We start from the raw sequence: 17,849 nt of genomic DNA on the forward strand, positions 1-17,849 counted from the left end.
GGAGGCCCATGATGGACATGTCATCAAGAGAATGGGAGGGGGAGTCCCTCCCATTCTCTTGATGACATGTCCATCATGGGCCTCCTGCACTGCCACAATGATGCCACCCGAAGGTTGCAGGAACAGCAACTCATATTCCGCCTGGGAACCCTGCAGCCATATGGTATCAATGTGGACTTCACCAGTTTCAAAATCTCCCCTTCCCCTACTGCATCCCTAAACCAGCCCAGTTCATCCCCTCCCCCCACTGCACCACACAACCAGCCCAGCTCTTCCCCCCCACCCACTGCATCCCAAAACCAGTCCAACCTGTCTCTGCCTCCCTAACCGGTTCTTCCTCTCACCCATCCCTTCCTCCCACCCCAAGCCGCACCCCCAGCTACCTACTAACCTCATCCCACCTCCTTGACCTGTCCGTCTTCCCTGGACTGACCTATCCCCTCCCTACCTCCCCACCTACACCCTCTCCACCTATCTTCTTTACTCTCCATCTTCGGTCCGCCTCCCCCTCTCTCCCTATTTATTCCAGTTCCCTCCCCCCATCCCCCTCTCTGATGAAGGGTCTAGGCCCGAAACGTCAGCTTTTGTGCTCCTGAGATGCTGCTTGGCCTGCTGTGTTCATCCAGCCTCACATTTTATTATCTAGGAAGGTAACATACCCTAGCCACCCTCCCCTATTTAGGAGCCTTCCAGTTCAGTAGGTAGTGATTGACCCTGGTTCTGAGTCAGAAGTTTGGGGTTCATGTTCAAGATAAGGACTGTTGGCTGTAGAAGCAATGTTTATGATGTGGTTCTGTTTAAGAATCTATGAGTCTGGGTTGGAAGCTGCCCCGAAGTAATATATAACAAACAGCTGAATCTGGAAGGTCCCGCGGGTTTTGAATGAATTGCAATACTACAAGTCCCAGTATTCATTCAGTACATAATGCCAGTGTTGGCACAGTTGGTAGCACTCCAATCTCTGTGACAGAAGATTGTGATTTTAATTCCATTCCAGGATTTAAGATCAAATCTGATACTTTAGTGCCGCCTTGATGGAGTGCTATGGCTGTTCGAGGTGATGTCTTTCAGTTGAGATGCTCAGCTGAGGATATTCTTGCTCTCTCAGGTGTATACAAAAGATTCCATGAAACTATTTCAAAGAAGAGCAGGACAGTCGACCTTCATGTCTTACCTGATAAGTATCATTCAATCAATATCAAACAATCAGATAATCTGATTTTTATCACTAGTTTACAGGGGCTTGCAAAATTTGGCTGCTTCTTTTCCTACATTGTAATAGGGACTACACTTCGAAACAATTTTATTGGCAGCAAATGATTTAAGGTGAAAGACCACCATCAAAGGTTATTTCTGCCAAAGTATAACAAGGAACAAAAGTGAAGTTGCTGGAAAAGCTCAGCAGGTCTGGCAGCATCTGTGAGGGAAAAAAAAGAGTTAATGTTTCGGGACTGGTGACCGTCCTCAGAACTTAGAAGTTCTGAGGAAGGCTCACCAGACCCGAAATGTTAACTCTGTTTTTTCCTTCACAGATGCTGCCAGACCTGCTGAGATTTTCCAGCAACTTTATTTTTGCTCCTTATTTACAGCATCCGCAGTTCTTTCAGTTTCTATAACGTATAACAATGGTCTGTTAAGATTTGATACCCACTTCTTGCCTTAAAAGAAAAGTAAATAGTTTCCTTTCATGAGTACAAAATATCATGTTTTTGCAACTGCATGGGAGCTGTGAGAAATGTAAATTTCCAATGCGTTGTTTTTTTCCTTCTCTGCTACATCTGCACAGAGCTTTTTTTGGACATTTTGTGTGTACTTATAGGTCATTTTTATCAATAGTGTATATTTTTGCAAAATAAAGTGATCCAAGATGTGTGCAAATCCTCCTTTGTACTTGTACAGTAATATTTTAAAACTGTATAGACTGCCATGTAATGTTTGCAATTGATAAAATATTCATACCCATGATGAAAGAATGGTAATATACCTAAGTCTGGAAAGTGTGTGACTTGGGGAAGGGGAACATGGAGAAGACTGGCATTCCCATTTTGTTTCATTCTTGTAAAAATATACTTTATTCATAAAAAAAACTTTAAATAGATGCACAGGTCCTAAATAGCTTTTGAATATCAAGAAAAACAAACACTGGATCTTACATTCCTTGCGGTTGCAAAGGCCGAAGGCATTTCATACTAATGCAGGACACTATTTACACATATTTAAGGCAACAAGACTGTGTGAGAACTGAATGGACTCCCAATGTACTTTGGCAGAAAGACGCTAGAAGTGGTCTTTCTCAACTGCACTTAAGTGGCAGCTGCCCCAAGCTTTAGTGTGTCCCTCAGCACATAGGCCTCGACCCTTGAATGCCAGGCTGCAACACTTGGTCAAAGTCAATTCATTGCACTGGAAGTCCAACTAGATTTGGGCAGACCAAAGCATGTTTTTCACTGAGTTGATGGTCGTCCAGGCGTAGTTGATGTTTGTCTCAGTGTGCACCCCAGGGAACAGACTGTAGAGCACAGAGCCCTGCACTACAGAACTGGTCAGAATGAATCTCAACAAAGTCCACTGCATCTCTCTCCACACTTTCTTTGAAAAGGCACATTCCTGAAGGAGATGTGTGGCAGTCTCTTCCCTCCCACAGCTGTTTCACCAGCACCATGCAGTGGCAGAGAGAGGCCAGGTGTACATGAAGGATTTCACATGTAGTGCCCTTCTTACCACGGGCCAAGCTACATCTTGGTTTATTGGAAAGTTCTGGCGATGAGGCATTCTGCTAAATGACCCTGATAGTCTGCTCAGGCAACCACCCCACAGGATCCACCCTCTCCTTTTTCCACAGAGACTCAAGGATGCTACATACTGCCTGATGAACTTGTGGCCAAAGCTGCTTTCCTTACAATTTTCTTCCAAGAGGGACAGGTGATACAGAATGATCCAACTACTTGGAGCATTCCACGCAATGAGGCTAGACCCATTCTTCCTAACACTGGGGATAAATTAAAGCCTCAGGACACAGTGACATTTGGTATTTGTGTACTGAGAGTCAATGCATAGCTTGATGCAGCCTAACATAAAGGTGGCCATCAGGATGAAGGGTGGATTGGGTACATTCTCCCCCCATTATCCAGAGCTTTCACCATGGTATCCGTCCAGAAATGCAAGATTGCTCCAGTAACTTCAGTAATGCTTGGAAATAGACTACATACATACAACACCACTGAGAGTACCTCACACCTAATGACCTGGTTTTTACCCACAACGGAGAGGGAGGGATTCTCCTATCTGCTCAGTTTCTGTCTCACATCGGTGATACAATTCTCCCAAGGCTTTGCACACCCCTTGATCGTCTCCAAACCATATTCCTGACACCTACAGGTAATCTGTCCTGACAGTGAAGGGGATTAGGGATCAGTTGGCCCAGTTCCCAAAGAATGTGGCCTCACTCTTGCCTTGATTTACTGTGGCTCCTGGGGCCAGTTCAGACTGGTCACGGATACTCATGAGTCTGTGCACTACAGTCGATCCAAGCAGAAAATGGCAGCATCATCCATGTACGGGGAGGCTTTGGCCTCCAGGCCTGCACTGCCTGGAATAGCCACCCCTGTCAGACTCACATCCTTCCTGATGGACTCAGCAACAGGCGCTGTACAATACACGAACAAGGCAGCAGAGACTGGGCAGCCCTGTCTGTCTCCAGATCTGATTGGGTAACTTTCTGATTCCCATCCCTTGATTGAAACTGCACTAACAATGTTGGTGTAGAGCAGTTGGATTTCACTCAGTGCTGTTCCTGTTCTGGGAGTGTTTGGCAGGACGGCATTGAAGTAACTTTACTTTCACGTTAAAAGAGTCAAGAAAGCTTTGTTTTCAGCTTAAAACACTACAGGAAGCTGTACTTTTCAGTTTAGAAGTATAGAGTGAGCTTTATGCAGTTTCTAACCTCGTGGTGTCCCTGCCCTGGGAGGATTTGATGCATTCATTATAGAGAGCTTTGCTAACCCTGTGCTGTCCCTGTCCTTGGAGTGTTTGATGGGGACAGTGCTGAGGCAGCTTTTCTTTCAATTTACTTTTAGTTTAAAAGGGTAGAGAGAGTTTTAACCTGTACCTAACTCCGTACTGTATCTGTGCTTAAAGTGCTTGATGGGATAGTGTCAAGCTTTACTTTCAATTTAAAATAGTACAATAGTCAGATCCAATTTCAGTTTCCCTCCCCAAAGCCCATTTTGGACAGCAAGACCCACATGTAGATGTGCAATATTTTGTCAAAGGTCTTGTCCTGGTCCAGGCTGATGAGGCAAGCATCCACCCCTCTTCTACACATCGGCAACCATACACCTGAGGAGTGCGAGGCTCTCAGAGAATACAGCACAGCTTTGGTTGGGGTGAATCACTGATCCCAGAGCAGACCTGACTTGGTTGGCAATGACCCTGGAAAGGATTTTATGATTCATATTCAACAGTGGGATTGGTTGCCAACTTTTGATTTCCTCCTTTTCCCCCTTCCACTTGTATACAAGAGTGATGATACCTTTCCTCATGGATTCACACATGCTACCTGCCAGAAATATACTGATATACACCGCCAGCAGGTTCTGGCCAACAAAGTCCCGCAGAACTAAATAAATACATTTCAGCTGGTAACTCTTTGCTTACGGGATTTTTATTCTTTTCAAAGGACGGGAGGGCTTTGGTCAGCTCATATCTGATGGTCCAGCCTCTCCCACACGCTGCCATCTAAGAACTCTGTGAAAGAGGAGAGGAACAACTGGGAGGCCTTGGGCTAATAGCTCTTCGTCTCATGGTTAGGCCAAAATCATTGGATTGTTCACATGGATAGCTGCTAGCTTTGCCAGTGTCTCTTGAAAGTCAGTGTTCAGGCTTTCCTTTAAGGAATAAAATAAAAGCAAAAAAAACCATGTGGACACCAGAGTTTTTAAGTGAAATCAGGAAGCACTGGAGAATCTCAGCACATCTGCAACAGCTGTGGAGAGAGAAAGAGCTAACTTTTGAATTCAACAATTCTCTTCTTCGAAACTGAACAACAATGTAAATGTGATCAGAGATAATGGGAACTGCAGATGCTGCAGAATCCGAGATAACAAAGTGTGGAGCTGGGTGAACACAGCAGGCCAAGCAGCATCTTAGGAGCTGATGTTTCGGGCCTAGACCCTTCATCAGAAAAATCACCTGATGAAGGGTCTAGGCCCGAAACGTCAGCTTTTGTGCTCCTAAGATGCTGCTTGGCCTGCTGTGTTCATCCAGCTCCACACTTTGTCATCTAGCAATGTAAATGTGATAGGTTTATTGCTGGTGAAAAGGGGGGAGGGGCAAGTGGAACAAAAAGAAAGGTCAGAGAATAGTTACAAAGCAAGAGAGATTACATGTCACAAGTGTCATAAAACAAAAGGCAAAGGAAGAAAATAGAAAATAGGTAGAACACTGGTCCAGAGTAAGTGTTAATGGTAGAATAAACTTGGCTCTGGCTGAAAGCAAAAATATAAAACAAACAAACCCAGACAGTATAGAGAAAGGTCTGTCTTGAAGGAGAAGCTTGCTGTTTATTTTGGTCATTCAGGGTTGTTGCCAGGCTGTCTAGACTGACAGCTGTGTAGTTCCTCACTTTGTTATCTCACCATTTTCAGGTTATCTCAAGAACGGAGGGAAAACAGCAAGAAGTAGCTATTTATCTTTGTTCAGATGTGTTTTGCAGAATGTGTGACATCTGGTGTGTGAGAGAGGATCTCAAAACTTACATATAAATAGATTTATTCTCTCTCCCTTCATTTCATTCGCTTCAATATTTTCTTATGGGTTTATTAGGGAAGGTATTAGAGAATTAATTGAGTTGCTATGAGATTAGTAAAGAATAGAAGTCCTTGACCATAATTTCAGGCAAATAACATAGACATGTTTAAGGGGTAGCTAGGTAATCAGATCGGAGCTAAGAAAACTTAAAATAGCTACAAATTCCCAAACCTTATTCTATGTGCCTGTATATAGGCTAAAGAAAAACAAATAACAAATCAGATATTTAAGAAAAATCATTTAAGGGGTGTGGGCATTACTGGTTAGACCAGCATTTATTGCCTAACCCTTGTTGCGCTTGAGAAGCTGGTAATGAACTGCCTTCTTGAATCACTGCAGTCCACATGCAGTAGGTTGACCTACAATGCCCTTAGAGAAGGAATTCCAAGATTTTGACCCAGCAGCAGTGAAGGAACGGTGATATAGTTCCAACTCAGGATGATGAGTGCTTTGGAGGGGAGTGTGGGGCTTGCGCATGTTAACACTTCCACTGAAGAAGCAGAGGAAGAAATTTTTAAAGGACACATTCCGAGTGTGCACACTACTGTGATTTTAAGGCAGGGTCAAAAAGGCTTGACCTTGGGAGGATGGAACATATTTTAATGAGAGGTGCATAGAACTTACAGCTGGACATAATTTAGCTGGATCCCCATTGCTTCGTCACTGATGAAGGGAAGCTAACTCTGAGTGGCTGCTTTGTGACTCTTCTTACATTTTACAGTAAGCATCCCCTTCCTATGATAATGTAGCAATTTAAGCGCAGACATTCCTGGGACCCAGGCTGGTGAGGGAAACTGAAGGGACACCATTAACTGGCCCATTTGGGCTAATAGCACATGCTTGGGATCTGGTCCAGATTCAATATTGGAACAGATAAGTAACCAAAAGGAAATTAGAAAGAAGACACTGTTCTTTCCATTAAGCCTTCTTTGAGTGAGATTGACAATTTAGTGGCAATTAGAGCTAAAATGTATGCAGTTATTATAGAATGAAGCTGTACCCTTCAGAGACTTAATTAAGATGGTCATATTCATCTAATTTAGCAGTGTTAGAGATAGGAGACTTTCAGTCCAGCAGTTTGCATTGGATTTTAACTCAAATCCCCAAGCATAAAGAAGATTGCTGTAAATAGAGCTGATGCCTCCAGGCAAAATGAGAAATAAAGAGGTAGAAACAAGAGGCAGAGTAATGAACAGTATAAGCTGCAAACTGGCAGATAAAACAAAGAAAGTGAAATAAAGTGTAGAATTGAAAGAGGAGTCCACCCTCCCTTAGTCATCCCAGGTTGCAAATAGCAACCATTTTCCAACAGCACAAGATAAAAGAAAGAACTTGTGTTTGAGTTCTTCACATCCTTAAGACATTCAACGTTATGGGCTTATATGATGAGCTGCCTACCATTACATGGTATCTAATTTGTGCAGAGCAAGATCCACATTAATGAAATGATGCATTCTAAAATTTTTTGACAGAGCAACAAGAATGTGTTCCTCATAAATAGTCAGTTACCAGAGGATACAAATTTAAAACAGGCACAAAGCCAGAGTGACAAAGGATGTTTTTTGAATCCAGTGAGTTATCATAATCAGAATGTGCTGCCTGAATGAGCAGCAGAATCAGATTCAATAATAACTTGCAAAAAGGAATTGGATAAATACTTAAAGGGGAAAGCTGTAGAGCCAAGGGAAAACAGCCGGGTGAATTACCTTACTCTTTAAAAGAAATGGCATTGGATTATAAACTGAGCAACCATCTTCTGAAGCTATATAATTTCATTTGATTCCATGCTCATCAGGAAATTAGGAAAATTTTCTGCTCTTAGCGTCATAGAGTCATACAGCATGGAAACAGACCATTCAGTCCAACCAATCCATGCTGAACATAAGCCCAAACTAAACAAGTCCCATCTGCTTGCTCTGGCCCAGATCCCTCCAAACCTTTCCTATTCATGTACTAACCTAAATATCTTTTAAACGTTATAGCCGTACCCATATCCACTACTACCTCCAGAAGTTCATTCTACACACGAACCAGCCTCTGTAAAATATTTGCCCCTCGTGTCCTTTTTAAATCTCTCATCTTAAAAATTTACACCCTAATCTAGAAATTCTCCATCCTAGGGAAGAAACAGCTACTATCTAAGCCACTTATTACCCCTTATTATTTTAGAAATTTCTATAAGGTCATCTCTCAAACTCGTACACTCCAGTGAAAAAGGTTCCAGTCTATCCAGCCTTTTTATTATTCAAACCTTCTGTATCCGGCAACATCCTGGTAAATCTCTTTGAACATCTCCTTTTCCAACAGGGTAGTGGAATCTTTACAACAGGCAGATGGAGCTTTATTTAACGTTTAATTCTGAGGGATGTACTTCTGATCCTGCAGAATTCCTTTGCACTTCATGGGGATGTCAGCGTACCCCATTGTTCAACATCACAGAGAGGCTAAATGAAGCTGGCATTAAGAAGATGATGGAAAGCTGACATTCACTTTTTGTGTGAAGAATTCTCAGGAGTCGGTCCAAAACTTGCATTTTCCTGGTTTGAGTTTATAACTCCATCATGCCATCACAATTTAATCTGAAACAACATTCTGAATTGACTTTTAGAATTCTTTCTACAATCTCATTGAGCAATTAGTCTCTTCTTTCAAGCCTCAAAAGTTTTTGCACATTCTCTTCCTTGACTCAGTGCTTCAAGGCTGAAGATCAGTTTTGTGACTGCTGTCTCCACAATTTCCAGGTTTTTTGAGTATCATTCATACTTTGCAAAGATCAAGTATTTAACAAATTTCACCAAACAGGTAGACAATCCTGGCCGTAATTTGGCCAAAAGGATCAGAGAGTGCCTAGCCTTTTGATATACAAACAAAAAGTTACATTTAATCTGCATTATCATATGTTTCAACAAGGAAAGTGTGTTTTTAAATAGCACTCCTCAAACCCAAGGATTCCCCAAAACACTTTTTGAAAAAAATCATGGATGTGGGCTTTTATTGCCCATCTCTAATTCCTCTTTAATTGAATAGTATGCTAAGCTAAGATATCAAAGTTAAGAAGCTAATTGCATCACTGTGGATCTGCAGCCAACAAGAGGACCAGACCATATGAAGAAGGCAGATCTCACCAGCTGTCTCGGTACCATTTGAACCAATGCCCCAAGTATATTAGCCTGGACATTTCGGGTCGGGACTCTTCTTCTGAAATCCCCATTTCAGAATAAGAGTACAGACCCAAAACATCAGCTTTCCTGTTCCTCTGATGCTGCCTAGCCTGCTGTATTCCTCCAGCTCCACACTGTGTTAGCATAGATTTGATTTGATTTGATTTATTATTGTCATGTACCAATATACAGTGAAGAGTATTGTTTTACATGCTAACCAGACAAATCATACTTTATGTGAGTACATCGGGGTAATAGAACAGAATGCAGAATACGGTGTTACAGCTCAGAGAAGGTGCAGAGAAAGATCAACTCTAATATGTGAGAGATCCATTCACAAGTTTGATAACAGCAGAGAAGAAGCAGTTCGTAAATCTGCATTTATAAAAATTGGTAAGAGTTATTGTAGACATGCCAAATTTCCTTTGGATAAGCCCAGGCTAAATAAATTGAGTTAGCGCCGAATTGGGCTACACAGTTGTGAGTGTATAAGGAGTATAAAATGGGCTGAGTACACAGACTTACGGGGCACTGGTGTTGACAATTATTGTAGAAGAGGTGTTGTTGCCTGTCCTTATTGAGTTCAGTCTGCAGGTCAGGAAGTTGAGCATCCAGTTGCAGAAGTCGAGCAGAGTCCTAGGTCTCAGAGTTTGGAGATGATTATAAAAGATGTGAGGGAACGATTTGATTAGGAAAGCACATAAAGAGTCACCACGCTCCGGGACCATTCTGGAATGATTGATGGTATCAGTCAATGAACTTGTAGATTCTATTACCATAATTATCAACATGGTCAAAGGCAAAGGAGCACGCTGCTGTTGGAGCCTAGAACAGTGAGATAGAGATGTACAAAGGAGAACTACACTTGGATTTTAAAAACAAATCTTAGCAATCTTACAGTATTGTATGAGTCTAGTTGGATATTCAGTGGAAACTGAGAAAGGAAAGAACATATCATTCATAACAACTTAATTCCAGTTCAGGGATTTGAAGATTGAATTTCAAAGAAAGCTAATGTATTCCAACTTGCTTCAAACAGCAGAAGGAAGCCTCAAGAGAGCAGAGGGTGACCCTGGATCTCAGTGAGCACTAGAGAAGAAATAAAATGAAAGCCTTTGATGCGACGATTAAACTAGCTGCATACTTCTGACCTAGATGGAGTTGAGGTTGATAAATTAGATCGTGCTTAGGGTAATAGCTGTTAATTCTTTTTATGCAGAGGACACACACAGCATAAGGATTAGTTTCAATTTCAACTGCAGTTTATTTTTTGTGTTTAATTGGGGACAAAGAATTAGTGTTCAATGGCATTAGAAATTAAACTAAATTTTTAAAGCACCATTTGACAAGGCCAATGAAGGGACAATATCAGTAGATGGACAAACTATGTGGACGTTGGTTTATTATCATGCGAATTATCTAATTAGGCAAAGAGTAGTAAAACAAGAACTTGCTAATAAGGTAAATCTACAAGCAGCCTTTCATTCCCTTCCTGCATTCCCAGTAAACCAATGTACACATTCCTCTGCACATCCTCAAAGTGTTCACTTCAGTACTCACGGCTATAACTAATGGCAGAAAGGGCTCAATGAACATCCCCAAAATCAATCATCGTTAAGACCATGGCATTAAAGCAGAAACTGGTAACAGTAATGCTGACCATGAAACTAGCCTATTATCACAGAAACCTAACTGGTTCACTAACATCATTTAGGAAAGGGAAGCTGCTGTCAATTCCTGGTCTGATCTACATGGCCCAGGCCCAAAGCAATGTTGTTGACTCTGAAAAAGATCTGCAAGCCACAAAACTGTGCAAGAATGGACAATAAATGCTAGTCTTGTTTGCAATAGCCACATTCCATGTATGAATAAAAAAGAATTTTCTTCCATTTGCTTATTTTCCTCATTTTCAGATTCATTGGAAATTCCTAGTATAATGAAACAACCATGCCAGTTTGGAGCAGGAGATGGACAAAATCCAGGCTTGAGAAAACAATAGTTAATTTTCATGAAGAAAAAATTCAAAGCCTGACATTCAGCTGCTTGTCAGCAGGTTTAATCAATGGTTCTATCAAACAGCAATTGCTTAGTAATAACTTGGTCACTCATGCTCATTTCAGGTTTCACCAGGACCACTCAGATCTTGACCTCACGACATCTTTGTTCCAAACATGGACTGAAATAAAAACAGAATTCCAGAGCTGAGTTGAGAGTGACTCTCCTTGATGTCAAGGCTGCATTTTACTGAGTGTATGACTGGAGTCAATAAATAGAAAGAACTGGGTAATTGGAATCTAGCATTCTACTTAAAGCAGCAAATGGATATTACAGCAAATTGAATCTTAAAGTCTGTGAAGTCGTGGTTAAATGTCTTCTTTTTTAAAGATGCTCAATCATAGAATGAAATGAAGAATGGAAGAATGAGTTGTACAGTTTTGAAGTCCGAAGGAATAATGAAGGATGGAGGGGAAGGTGGGGATTGGTGATGACGATAAGAATGTTCAATGTGTAATTTTTTCATCTGAAAACAAGGTTTTGCTTGTCAAAATCTGTTCAACTGGAATCATTTGTGAAGTCAAAAAGAGATGTATATCCCAATATGGCTGATGGGTCTGTTGATAGGAGGGACTAGAAATATCAAAAACAGAAATTGCTGTAAAAGCTCAGCACATCTGCAGTTGACTCAATCTGAAATGTTAACTCTGATTTGTCACCACAGAGGCTGCCAGGTCTGCTGAGTTTATCCAGCAATTTCTGTTTTTGTTCCTGATTTACAGCATCCACAGTTCTTTTGGGAATAGAAGTATATCAGGCTTCTCAGTCAGATTTAATATTCAGCAGGATTAATCAGGCTGTAAGGTATGGGCACACACCAGGAAATGTAAGGCGCTGTATTCTCCCACACACCTTAAGGTTGGGAAGAGATAGCAGATAGAGCTCTTGCTGCTTTTTTATTTTTAAGCTAGACTCATAGCTGTTGCTAGAAGATGGACGAGCATTCAAAATTACAGGTGACAATCTGTCTCTATTATAAATGGTCTGCTATTTATTTTGAGGGCCACATACATTCAAATATGGAAATTACACGTCAGGATGGTAGTTCTTCCAACTCTTTCTCATTAACCCACATCCTATTTGAATTGCCAACTCACGTTGGAGGTTTCCTATCATGACCTATAGCTGCTTTGCCCCAGCTCATGCCAGTGATCACCAGACCCTTCCTTCACACAAGACCGTGCCCTGCTACACCAAAGTGAACTGACTCTGCCATATCCAATTGTTCACTGCCAGTCAACAACCATTTCCACTAACAAACCCCCAGTATTTTTAGGTCAAGCATAAGCAGTTTTATTTCAAAAGAAGAAATAAGCAGTATCATTACAGCCACAATGAATTTTCTGAGCTGTCTGCAGCAGTGCCCAGGGTAATTTTTAAGGCTTTAAGTTAATTTTGGAGTGTTGGCAACCCTACTTAGAAAATTCTAGTAGAAGTGAAAATTTCAGAGTTTACTGATCCCCTGTTCACTGGTGACCCTTAGCATAGTTCCAGATAAGATGATTATTTTTAGTGCAGTCCACTGCTTAGCATATCTTATTGTTTCACTGCATCAGATGGCTTCTTAGCAAGGTGATTACCACTTCTGGTTGTTATCATCCTTGCTATAATCAAGGCACCAGGTGTGTGTTTGACATTTACTCGTTGTGACAGAAGGAAACCTGTGGACTTAACATGCTAGGAGAAAGAGTATGCTCATTTCCTACAATTCCTCTGGTACCACCTTGTGTACGATGATGAGCAATCTGCGATTATGAACAGCATCATCAAATACTATGGCGCAGTTGAGGAAAGAAGAGAATAGCTTCCCTGGAGATTCCTGCAGGTCACCATGAGCAGAACCACTGACTCATTCTTACTTAAACACAGCAATTAACATCTGCAATCACTTATTAAAGCTAAAAACTCATGAATCTCCGTGATTTAATCAGAGATTGTACATCATTTCAAAACAATTCAAACAGGAGGGGGAAGCTCAGCAGTTAATACAAAAAAATTCAGTAATTGTTCGTTTTCATCTGAAGGACTGTGTTAAAATAATACATCATATTTTGGCTCATGGCTTTGATAATGACATCACTGGCAATCTGGTGGCTATAAATTCTCGAGATCACCACGTTCTTTCTCGTAACTAGGTATGTGTTTTGCTGACAATCATTAGGAAAAAAGTTTTAAGAAACTGACAGCATGTTTTAACAGTGTGGCAGCTTTGGCTCAGTGGGTAGCTCTCTCACCTCAAAGTTAACAGATTGTGGGTTCAAATGCTACCCCAGAAACTGGAGTACAAAATTTGTGCTGTATGAAAGTGAGTTGCAGCGCTAGATGTGATTTAGACAATATATTGAAGCCTCACCTGTCATATTCAGGTGGACCTGAAATAGGGAAGATCATTAACCTGAAATGTTAACACTGTAACACTTAAAACAAATACTTCCTGACCTGCTGAGTAGCTCCAGTAATTTCTAACTTTATTACAGATTGCAAACATTCACAACACCTACCTTGGAATCTGCGTTAGTGATGCTGATTAAAAGGTAAATATTGACCAGGACACTAGCAATAATTCATTTCCTCTTTCTCGAAAAGTGCCTTTGGGTTTTTTTTTGCTCAGAGTGCACAGCTTTAAAATCTCATTTGAAAATCTCATCTGGTAAAGGGGTCTTAAATCCAGTTTAAGGTCAAATTTATCATAAAAAGAGACATTCAACCCATGGTAGTATGCAGGGAGGAAAATTAAATTGGTGGTGACAGAAAGAATTTTATGGTAGGGTCCAAAAACAATGGTGTTACTTTCCAATATTTAATTGTATTGGCACAGCTAGGGTGACATAGCAAGCAACCTGATATCCAGTTTCAATGACAGTTCTGCACTCAGAAATAACCAGTTTTGTTTTTTTTCCACTGACTGCTTTGCAGTACATTCTATGCATTATCTGTATTCCACATATTTAAAACTTCAAAGCAAGGGTGGAAAACAATCAGCCAATGAGATCCTGGAATACTCACTGTGCAGCATCTTTGAGACAATTACATGAGCAAAGGTTTAAAAGGCAAGTATCTCCACTTTTCCTCATTGACTATCATATGGTATTTAACAATTTAACCAGGTGTAAAGATTCTATTCACGAGAATATAGCATGATTTGGGCTTTGACTATCAACTTAGATATATCAGTTCAGATAGTGTCCTTCAAAAATTCATCAGCTACAGACAGCTTTTTGTCCTGACATTGTACTGCACCTTGTAGCTCTTTGTGGAGTAAGCCAAGTCCTCCAATCAAGAAAGTTTGATTTGGTTTGATGCTGAGTTATCTGACATCAGCAAGACCTTTCTGGGTGACACCTCTACCTAGCAAAGATGCAGCAAAAGAACAAGGCAGAATTCCAATTACAAATTACTGTCCATGATTCACACTAGAAAATATGGTTGTTTTTACAATAGATAAGCCAGCAGTGGTAGGTATAATTGATTAGTCTTCCCCATCTGTATCCAGCCTGTAATCAGTTGAGGGTAGCAATGAATGTGTCTAGGATTGATGGCATGTCTGAATTGCTTGTCAGAATTTACTACTTAAGCTAACACAAGTGAATCCACAGGGGAATCAGAGGACAGACTAGTACATATAGCTGGCTTCAAGCCAGCTGATTCAGGTGATGAGGCTCGGGTCAGAAGCTGGGACACCCATAATGAGTAATTCACCTCCTGACTGCCCAAAAACAATGCATCATTGGCATGGCACAATTGAAGTATCTCCATTTGTCTGCGTGAGTGCAGTTGCAACAACACAAGAAGTCAACTCCTATTCAAGTCAAAGCAGCCCATTGGCACCCCATTGACTATCCTAACATTTGCTCCCTCCAACACTGATGTACAATGGCAGGCAGGTGAATCTACCAGAATGCACTACCGCAAATCACTAGCATTTCTTCCAAAGTATCTCCAAACCCTTGACCTCTACCATGTAGAAGAACAAAGGCAAGGGATGTATAAGAACATCAGTACCTGCACGTCATAAACCATCCTGACATTAAGCAGATTGCTGTTCATTCACTGCTGCTGGATCAAAATCCTTGATCTCCCATTCTGATATACTTAAACCACAGGGAGTGCAGCAGATCAGGAATGTGGCTCACTGTCAACTTCTTGAGGGCAACTGGCAATGAGCAAAGAATGTTGGCCTTCCCGGCAACACCGACATGCCATGGAATAATGAGAAAAAAAGGACAAATGAAATTGAAAGGAAAAAGAGATACAACACTCTTGCATTAATGTTATACCAGGGGCATAAATCAAATACCAAATGTGTTTGAAGCCTAGTGGAAGCTCACTTTTTAAAAAAAATTCATTTATGACATGTGGCCATCGGTTGCTGGCCAGTATTTATTACCTGTCCCTAGTTGCCCTTGAGAAGATGGTGGTGATCTACCTTCTTGACTGGCTGTGGGTTGACCTGCAACGCTATTAGGGATGGAATTCCAGGATTTTTGACCCAGTGTCAGTGAGGGAATGGTGATATGTTTCCTAGTAAGTATGATGAGTGGCTGCTGCCCTAGTCCTTCTAATACAGAATATTGCATATAGTTCTGGTCACCACACTACAAAAAGGATGTGGATGCTTTGGAGAGGGTAGAGAAAAGGTTTACCAGGATGTGCCTGGTATGGGGGATTTTAGCTATGAAGGTTGGATAGACTGGGTTTATTTTCACTGCAACACAGGTGATTGAGGGGAGACCTCAAAGAGGTTTATAAGATTGTGAATAGCATGGATAGAGTGGAAAGTTGAGGCTTTTTCCCAGGATGGAGCGGTCAATTGCTAGGGGACACGTTCACGGTACACGGTTGTGTTTGGGGAGGGGGTGGGCAGAAGTGAGTTTAAAAGAGATGTGTGAGGCAAGTTTTTCACACAAAGCATGGCGAGAGCCTGGAATGAGTTGCCAGAAGAAGTGATGGAAGCAGACACACAAACATTCAAGATACACTGGACAAATACATGAATAGGAAGGGAATAGAGGGGTATAGATCCTGTAAGTGAAGACAGTTTAGTTTGGGAGGGCAAAATGCATCAGCACAGGCTCGGAGGGCCAAGGGGCCGGTCCCTGTGCTGTATTGTTCCATATTCTTTTAGGTGGAAGTGGTTAGGTGGCGGAAGATGCTGTCAGAGGATCTTTAGTGCATTTGTGCGGTGTATCTTGTAGATAGTATGTACTACTGCTACTGTACATCTGTGGTGGCAGGAGTGGATACTTGTGGACGTAATGTTGATCAAGTGGGCTGCTTTGTCCTAGTTAGTGTCAAGCTACTGGAGTGTTGTTGGAGCTGCACTTATCCAATCAAGTGGGGAGTATTCCATCACACTCCTAACTTGCGCCTTGTAGATGGTGGATAAGCTTTGGGGAATCAGAAGGAGTTTCACACAGCTGTATTCATATCCTCTGACCTGGTCTTGTGGCCAGTTGAGTTTCTAATCAATGATAACTCCCAGGATGTTCATAGTGGGGGAATTCAGTGATGGCAACACCATTGAAAGTTTAGGGGTGACAGACTCTTATTGGTGACGGTCATAGCCTGGTACTTGCATGGCATGAATGTTATTTGCAACTTGCTAGCCCAAGCCTGGATATTGTCCAGGTCCTATTGCATTAGAACATGGACTGTTTCTGTGTATAAGGAGTTGTGAATAGTGCTGAACATTGTGCAATCATCAGTGAATATCCCCACTTCTGACCTTTTGATAGAGGGAAGGTCATTGATAAAGCAGCTGAAGATAGTTAGGCCTAAACACAGGAGTAAAACAAAATTGAGATCACAAACAATGATATCTGGAAGTTTATTTAATTGTTGGTAACACATTCCACAGTTTTCAATTAAAATGTTAGTATTTCTACAAAGCAATATGTTGTTACCCAATACTTTGACAGTACAAAACAAAGAAGTGCATGCTTTCTCTCACACAAAATCTGTTGCTCTGACAATTCTGTTTAGCTGCATTTTCAAGTGCTGTTGAACCTATTTAAGGAAAAATTCCTGCCTTGGCAACCAGAAGCCAATCAGTAGTTAAAACAGTAGTTTCATCCAAGTTTGTAGCAGATTTCTTCACACTTCCATAGCTCATCTTCCCAAGCCTTAATAAAAATAAAACTTACCGTCAAAGTTTACCCCATTTCTAAGATAGTGTGTCTCGTTATCTGAAATTCACATTCCTAAGTAGCAACGTGCATGAAGACTTTTAGAAATTTTATTGTGATATTATATTCTTCCTTTTTCTTATATGTTCATCTCTCTGTGCTACACTTGTTTCTCTGCACCGTCAAATCCCTGGCACTGCTGTTTAATGTAAGGTCCACTGAGAAGGGCATCCATGAAGGGTCACCAGTTATCCTCAAGTTGTAATATGATCTTCTTTAAGTCCTGGCCAGCCATTTCCCTAACTCACTTCTATCTCAAATCCATATTATCCCACATTCCAAATTATATCTGCTATTTTAGTTTTGCAATTTATTCCCTGTATTAGTCAGTAGCTTTATTCAAATAAAAAAAAGTGAAACTGCTTCTTTTCAGTGCTTAGTTTGTGTTATCTTCAATTTATAACCTTGCTCCCTTAATTGGCTTCATACAAAACACTCGCAGTCAGCTCCCTACATCCAGAAAGTGGGAGTGCTGAACACTAGGCTGACATAAAACAAACAACTACCGATGCTGAAAATCTAAAACTCTCATTCTCCAGCAATTTCTGTTTTGTTTGTTTGACATTAGACTGATGTAGCATTTTGTCAGCTATAAATAGGCCATTCAGGTCGTATGAAGTAGAAAAGTAACAGGCTTTGC

The sequence above is a fragment of the Stegostoma tigrinum genome, chromosome 30 (genome assembly GCF_030684315.1).
Source record: "Stegostoma tigrinum isolate sSteTig4 chromosome 30, sSteTig4.hap1, whole genome shotgun sequence".
NCBI classification, from domain to species: domain Eukaryota; kingdom Metazoa; phylum Chordata; class Chondrichthyes; order Orectolobiformes; family Stegostomatidae; genus Stegostoma; species Stegostoma tigrinum.